The following is a 7,668-nucleotide window of genomic DNA, read 5'->3' as shown; positions in this document are numbered from 1 at the left end:
ACCTAGAAGCAACATAGTATTTGATTTTGAAATATATTACAAAGCTATAGTAATCAGTATAGAATGACACCATCACCAAAATGTCATGTAGCTATGGAACAAAGTAGGAAACCTATAAATAAATTCATATCTTTACACTTAATTGGTTTTTGAAAAAGATGCCAGGAATATACAGTAGGAAAAGCAGAGTCTTTTTTATAAATCTTGTAAAAAATGGACAGACACATGACAAAAGATGGAACTGGAGCCTTATGTCACACCACATATAAAAATTATTTTATAGTGAGTCAAGCCATTGCCTTTATCCCATATAGAATATCAGTTCATATCATTGATGCTCCACTTCAAGTCCATTTTCCTGCCCACCTAAAAAAGCAGCAAAAGATGTGCTGGGTTCTTGCACCTCTGTAGGAAACTCAGATGAAGCTGATACTCCTTGCTTTGGTCTGGCCTTCTCCCTAGCTGGCTGTTATGACAAATGGAAAATCTCTCTCTCTCCATAATTTTGAGTTTCTAGCAAATAAATAAATCATTAAAAATTAATTTGAGATAATTAGTACCTTCTGCAGAATTTTAGATAGCTCATTAAAAAAAATGAGATGACAAATTGACATACAAATGAAAGAAACAGCAAAAATGCTCAAACGCTTTGCTTGGTTTCCAAAATAACAGCTACAGTCTATTAATAACTAGAAAATAGGCATTGATACAACTAAAAAATCTTACTCTAATTTACCCGGGTCTACTCGCACTCTTGTACATTTATGTGTCTGTTTTCTATATGGTTTCATCATTGTTTAGGTTTACATACCTGGTCATAGTCAAAATGCTAAGTAGATGGAATATTATAAGAATCCTTTCTCTCCCTCCTACCTCAACATTCTTAAATAATCATTAATCTGTTTATTGCTTCTGTAATTTTCATTCACTATATTGTATAAGTGATATTATAATGGCAGTGTGAACTTTTACAAATAGACTCTGAAAACTTTATTTTCTTATTTGAAAGGGACAGAGACAGGAGAGAAAGAGAGGAGAGAGAGAAGGGGAGAGAGAAGGGGAGAGAGAAGGGGAGAGAGAGAATGAGGAGAGAGAGAGAGACTGAGAGAGAATTGATCTTCCATCAGTTAATTAATATCTAGAATTATGGGATTTGGTGATAAACTCCCTCCTCAGGGACTAATCAGAATTAACTGTTTTTGCCTTGATTCTACTGTCCTATTGAGATTCATTCGTTTTGTTACTCACAGAAATATGTCTTATCCCCGGGTATATTCATGTGGAATAAAGGTGAGAGTAACAGAAGTGCAGGACATAAGGCGAGAAGTATCATGGAAGAGAGAACATCCCAGTGAGGCTAACGTCCTGACTCTTTGGGAAGTACCAGGACTGGACTGAACGTACAGAGAGTTTCTTAAATGGTTCAAATATACAGTGCTTCTTACACTCCCCCCACCCACCCCCTAAAATCAATGTTAGGGCAGTGGAGATGAATATAATTGCCCCTCAGATTCATGGTGAATTCTTTTCAGGTCCAATGTGGCTACCAAAATCCGTGACTGCTCGAGTCCCTTATACGAGTTGTTATAGTGTCTCCATGAGACTATCTCTAGGTTACTCTTAACACCCAATACAACATCAGTTGCATACAAATAGTTTTTAGTTTGTGTGGCTTAGGGAATAAGAGAGAAAGCCTGTACATGTTTGGTGCAGGAACTCTTCCCCCCATTTTTTCATTTTTACTATTTTCACTCAGGGTGGCTGAATCTGCAGGTTTGGAACTCACAGATATATCAGCTGCCTCTGTGTGTGTGTGTGTGTGTGTGTGTGTGTGTGTGTGTGTGTGTGTGTGTGTGTGTGTGTTTGGTCCTCAGCTTGAGGTGGTGGTAGTGTGGGTCAGGAATCCAGTCAACTATATGACAAGTGTTTATGTAAAAAAAAGGTATGGGCCTAACGTGGTAGCCTAGTGGATAAAGTACTTGCCTTGCATGCACTGGGATCCCACATGGATCCTGGTTCGTGTCCCAGATGCTCTACTTCCCATCCAGCTTCCTGCTGGTAGCCTGGGAAAGCAGTCAAGGACAGCCCAAAGACTTGGGACCCTGTATCCACGTTGGAGTCCTGGAAGAAACTGCTAGCTCCTGGCTTCAGATTGGCTCAGCTCTGGCCGTTGCAGCCAATTTGGGAATGAATCAGCAGATGGAAGATCTTCCTCTCTGTATCTCCTTCTCTCTGTAAATCTGACTGTCCAATTAAAATAATTAAGTAAATCTTAATTTAAAAAAAAAGTATAAATTCACTTGGCATGTGGTTTTAAAATAATGAGTCTTCTCCTAATGTAATCCAGCTGGCTTTCTAAATTGGTGGGGTGACTTCTCTGAGACCGTATCTCCCCGGCACTGTGTTTCCCCAAGGAATTGCTGTGTGTTCTCGGTGCTTCTAGTACAACACCAAGGGACACATTACTCGCTCAGAAACTCTCTGTGGAAGAAAATACATTGTCCGACGAAGAGAGCAGGAGGCCTTTACAGGTGCTTGCAGTTGGGGTGAAGGAGAGAAAAGTTTGGAATGGAATTGGCCACCAAAGTAATAGGCTGAAAGTCTTTTGAATTTTTTCTTTGGCTGTTCTGATGTCTTAGAATTTTGGCCGGCAGTGATTTTCAACGATAGGAACTGTAACTTTCCCCTTTGATAAGGGATATTTTTACTTGGAAAAAAAAAATCTGACCTTGCTAGTTAATGTATATGTCCTGCACCAAACCACAACTTCAAATCTAACTGCGCTTCCTCATTGCTGAAGTGTGATTGTGAAGGTCCCAGAAGACACACACTCACATTTCTATTTCTTTGCGGTAAGCTTGTTTTTTTGACACGTTCCCTTATCTTTGCTCTAACTGGGGATCTACAATGCCATTTAGGAGAGGTGTGATGTGATAGAAGCCTTGAATGCAACGTGCAGATTTTAACAAAGTTACATTATTCGCTAAAGTTCATTTTCAGCAACTCTGGGATTGATTGATTTGGGGGACGGTACAGATATTTACTGAATTTGAAATCTTGTGAGATAAATGAACCTATCCATTCTCTTATTTCCAAGGGATCTTAATACAAAATGGGAAAAAAATAGTTATAGCAGAATTAGTTTATGTGTCATAAGATAAATGGGCTTATTTTAGCATAGATCAAGCTAATAAAAATAAAATCTGTTAATTTCTGTCCATTTGCACTCTTCTATGCATCACAACAATGCCTAGTGCCTTTAAGAGAGAAAATGCTAACATGCAACAATGTCTTTCCTTCTCTGAATTCTTCTAGATTTCCCTACCCATAAAGTGCTGTTCCTTATCTAAGCTATATTCCAAAATAATCATTTAGCAATTAATGTTTCAATGCATCTTTTTAAAGATTTACTTATTTATTGCAAATCAGATATACAGAGAGGAGGAGAGACAGAGAGGAAGATCTTCCGTCCCATGATTCACTCCCCAAGTGAGCGCAACAGCAGGTGCTATGCCGATCCGAAGCCAGGATCCAGGAATTTCTTCCGGGTCTCCCACACGGGTGCAGAGTCCCAAGGCTTTGGGCCGTCCTTGACTGCCTTCCCAGGCCACAAGCAGGGAGCTGGATGGGAAGTGGAGCTGGTGGGATTAGAACCGGCGCCCATATGGGATCCCGGTGCGTTCAATTGAGGACTTTAGCCGCTAGTCCATGCTGCCGGGCCCTCAATGCAATATTTTTTAAATCAATACTTGATTTTTGCATTGTACCGCTAATATTTTTTTTATTTCTTCTTCTAAGCCCTCATAGAAAAGATGTTATGATTACCTTTTCATCACACCTAAACTTCTTTATGTAGATCTCAAAAATATTTCATTCTCTCAATTAAGTAAATTTTTAAAATACCAATAAAGACGAAATTTCATGATATTTAGCATTTAATCAAAGAACCAGGTGTGTGCAGTTGTATCATTCTCTTCAAAGGTAAGTATTTTTGCTGACTCACTTTATCAAGTAGGATTTGGTTTTCACATCACTGTTATGCCTGTTAGCAGGAAAGGAGGGCAGGTTCTGAAGTTAATGAAGGCACAGAAATTGCCAAATATCTGACTGCATCGCCAAGTATGTCCTGTGGACCAGCACCCTTGACATCACAACAGTCTTATTAGAAACATGGAATCCCAGCAGGAAATCAGGGTGTGTCATTGACCAGATCTCCCTTTATAGGCTGAGAAGCACTGGGCTACAGGGAATCCTCCAAAATCACTCACATTTCCTTTCTTCTGAACTGGCTTTGTACACAGGATTCATCAGGAACTTCTACACGGAGGTAAAAGAGAGGAGTAGGGAATTAGTGTATATTGGACATCTCCCTTGAAATGCAGACAGACCCAGACTTGCCTTTCCTGGCTCTTCCCCTTCCCTTGGATTCTCGGCTCATCGTACCAGGAGTTACTGACACGCTTACTTTCTAAATCACTGTGATTGCTGCTTAGCCATATGTTTGCAGCAATGCTGGCTCTTAGGGAAATAGCAGTTAGAGCACGTGTTATTGGTTGTATTCTCACTCATGGCCACACTCACACTGCGTTACAATTGGGGGCAGGAATAGGAGTGACTGGGATGAAGCAGTAGTGTGGCACCTCTACCTATTCGCAATGCTGGGTATCTTTCACACACTGATGAATGACCTTACTAACTGCTAATGCATGCCAGAAAGCATTAATTTGATCCGGTTTTTACTGAGTATTGATGGATCCTGTCAAGAATTGGATGGTAAGACAAGATTTGTAAAAAGGACAGTTTCTTTAGTCCCATAAAATGAGTTGACATGCAGCATTGAATTCATTTCCGTTATCGGTCATGTTTTTATCCCCTGGGAAGAATAATGAATGCTAAACTTTATTAGAAATATGGCTCACTCTTAATATTACAGATGTGTTGGTAGACCAGAAGGAATATAATTGTTTTATCAGAATGACTTTGCTTTATGGAAGCATAATTAATGAAAGAGGTAGCTTATGCCATCAAAAACTTTCATTTAGCTTTTGGAAATCTAACAAAACCTATTAATGAAATGTGTTATAAATAAATCATAAGTTGCAGCATAAAAGATTAAAGAATAAATTAAGCAGTTTCTCATTAAACATGATGGATAATATGTACGTATTCTCTACCACCTCCGCTGAAGGCTCCCAAAATGACAGAGATTTAAAAGCAAAGCCATAAATCCCAAGGACAGGAAGATGAGGAGAGGGGAATAATACAATCACATTTGGAAGACAAACAGATTGTTATGGCTAATTATTACTGTTTAGCAATTCCAAAATATAATGGATTAAAACAACTATTTTGTGATTCCTCATAGTTTTTGTGGCCAAAAATTTGGTCAGAGCTCAGTGGGGCATTTCTTCCATTCCATGTGGCATTGATGGTTGTAACTCAATGGTATTCATCCATCCGCTTGACTGATGTGGAACATTCAATGTGACTTTTTCTCGCACATAGCTGCAAGCATGAACCACACTGGAATGCTCTCTGGTGGGATCAGTCAGGGAGCTACTTTATGATACATCATCATGAAATTTCACAATGTCTGGGAAACAGAAAGAGGAACTTCTGAAAACTTCTAAGAAGGCAAAAATGTTGACTATGATTCCAAATGGCACATGAACAGTTCTAGTGAGCAACTCTGGACAATGGAGGACAGTGAGGTGGCATGTTAAATATTCTGATTGAAATGATTTTGGGAATTCCAGCCTAGAATTTCCAACTTAGATAAACTATGATTCGGATGGGCGTAAGTTGGCATAATGCTTCCAGCTGAAACAGAATGTATTGCGACCCTAAAAAATTGTGTGTGATCATTTTTCATTACTCTGCCTTGCATGCATTCGGATCCCATATGGGTGCTGATTCGTATCCTGGCTGCTCTACTTCCCATCCAGCTCCCTGCTTGTGTCTTGGAAAAGCAGTCGAGGATGGTCCAAAGCCTTGGGAGCCTGAACCTGCATGGGAGACCTGGAAGCAACTCCTGGTTCCTGGCTTCAGATCAGTTCAACTCTTCCTGTTGTGGCCACTTGGGGAGTGAACCAGCAGACAGAAGATCTTTTTCTCTCCATCTCCTTTTCTCTGCAGGGCTACTTTTCAAAAAAAAAAAAAGGCAAAGAAACCACACACATCTTAAAAAAATGGTGTCTTTTGGGTGCACATTTTTTTATAGAAAATCTCATAATTTTTCTCAGACTGTATTTTATGAAAACTTTTTAAAGATCCCACATATTTTACTCAGTGAACGTAGAAGTTTTTGAAATTATTTCAATTCTCTGCTTTTCCGTTTTCTTTTAAAAGATGTATTTACTTGTATTGCAAAGTCAGATATACAGAGAGGAGGAGAGACAGAGAGGAAGATCTTCCGTCTGATGATTCACTCCCCAAGTGACCGAAACAGCTGGTGCTGTGCAGATCTGAAGCCAGGAACCTCCTCCAGGTCTCTCACGCAGATGCAGGGTCCCAAGCCTCGGGCCATCCTCAACTGCTTTCCCAGGCCACCAGCAGGGAGCTGGATGGGAAGCAAGGCCGCTGGGATTAGTACTGGTGACTATGTGGGATCCTGGTGCGTGCAAGGCAAGGACTTTAACACCTAGGTTATCGCGCTGGGCCCTGCTTATCCATTTTAAAATTGAAACTCTTTGAGAACAAAGACTTTGTTTTGCTCATTTCTGTGTTTCCAGGCATCATTGCTAGCCTATATTCAGGGATCAATAAATGGTTTGGCTGACTGATGTTCTGGATGATTTGTCTTTTAGTATGTATATTGAATTGTGTGGATACAATTGAAATTTTTTTTTTAAAATAGGCCTTGGTCAAAAGTGCAACTGAGAGAAATCCAAAATTTACTCATGTGATTAATATTGACTTTTAGAGAGTGAAATGGAGGTGATGTGATTTAAACATGATGTAGGTTCCAAATTCATGAATGATTCAACCCCAGAGTTATAAAGTAATGGTTCTACGAAGATGGGAACTTCATCTGGTTATGATACCTAGGAGTTTACCCCAGTCAGAAATGTTTAGGTCTTCTAAATGTAGATTTAGAAAGTAATTCTCCTGAGAGATTAGCTTAATCATTCTGCTTTCTAGTTTCCTGATGATTCCTTTTTTAAAAATTTTACTTCTATCGCTTCTCAGCCTTTTGGCTAAGATCAAGTGTAAAATTTTACTTCTTCTTATTATTATTATCATTTTATGATGCAGTTGCATAGGCCCTGGGATTTCCCTTATCCCCTCCCCCTCACTGAATTCCCCTATATTACTATTATAGTATAGTTCTTCATAAATAGTCATATGTCCGTCATTGCAAGCATGGACAATGGCAAAGAGTCCAGCATCCTATTGTCAAGATGTAGTCAACAGTTTCATTAGGACTCCATCTTCAGTCTGGAAGTAGAGATGCATATTGCATTGTATCCTTACATCTGAATATGATAGTTTCCATTATACACTTCCTATGCAGAAGCACCCTGCCACTGACATCTCTGCCATCATAGGCCCAGCAATGGAAAATGTCTGATCTTGCATTGTAACCTGTAGATTCATGAACCCAAATAAACTTTTCCTTCATGAAGTTGGGCAGCCCCAAATATTTTTGTCACAGTGATGAAAAACTAA

At 39.4% G+C, this 7,668-nt stretch overlaps 1 pseudogene; it reads left to right on the top strand.

Annotated features, from left to right (window-relative positions):
• Positions 1 to 7,176: 7,176 nt before the first annotated feature.
• Positions 7,177 to 7,337, top strand: LOC121147653 (annotated as a pseudogene).
• The last annotated feature ends 331 nt before the right edge of the window (positions 7,338 to 7,668 follow it).

The sequence above is a fragment of the Ochotona curzoniae genome, unplaced genomic scaffold, assembly GCF_017591425.1.
Source record: "Ochotona curzoniae isolate NIBS_2020 unplaced genomic scaffold, NIBS_Ocur_1.0 scaffold_4506, whole genome shotgun sequence".
NCBI lineage: Eukaryota > Metazoa > Chordata > Mammalia > Lagomorpha > Ochotonidae > Ochotona > Ochotona curzoniae.
The sequence above is the reverse complement of the archived record's forward strand: the minus strand, read 5'-3'. Positions and strand labels throughout refer to the sequence as shown.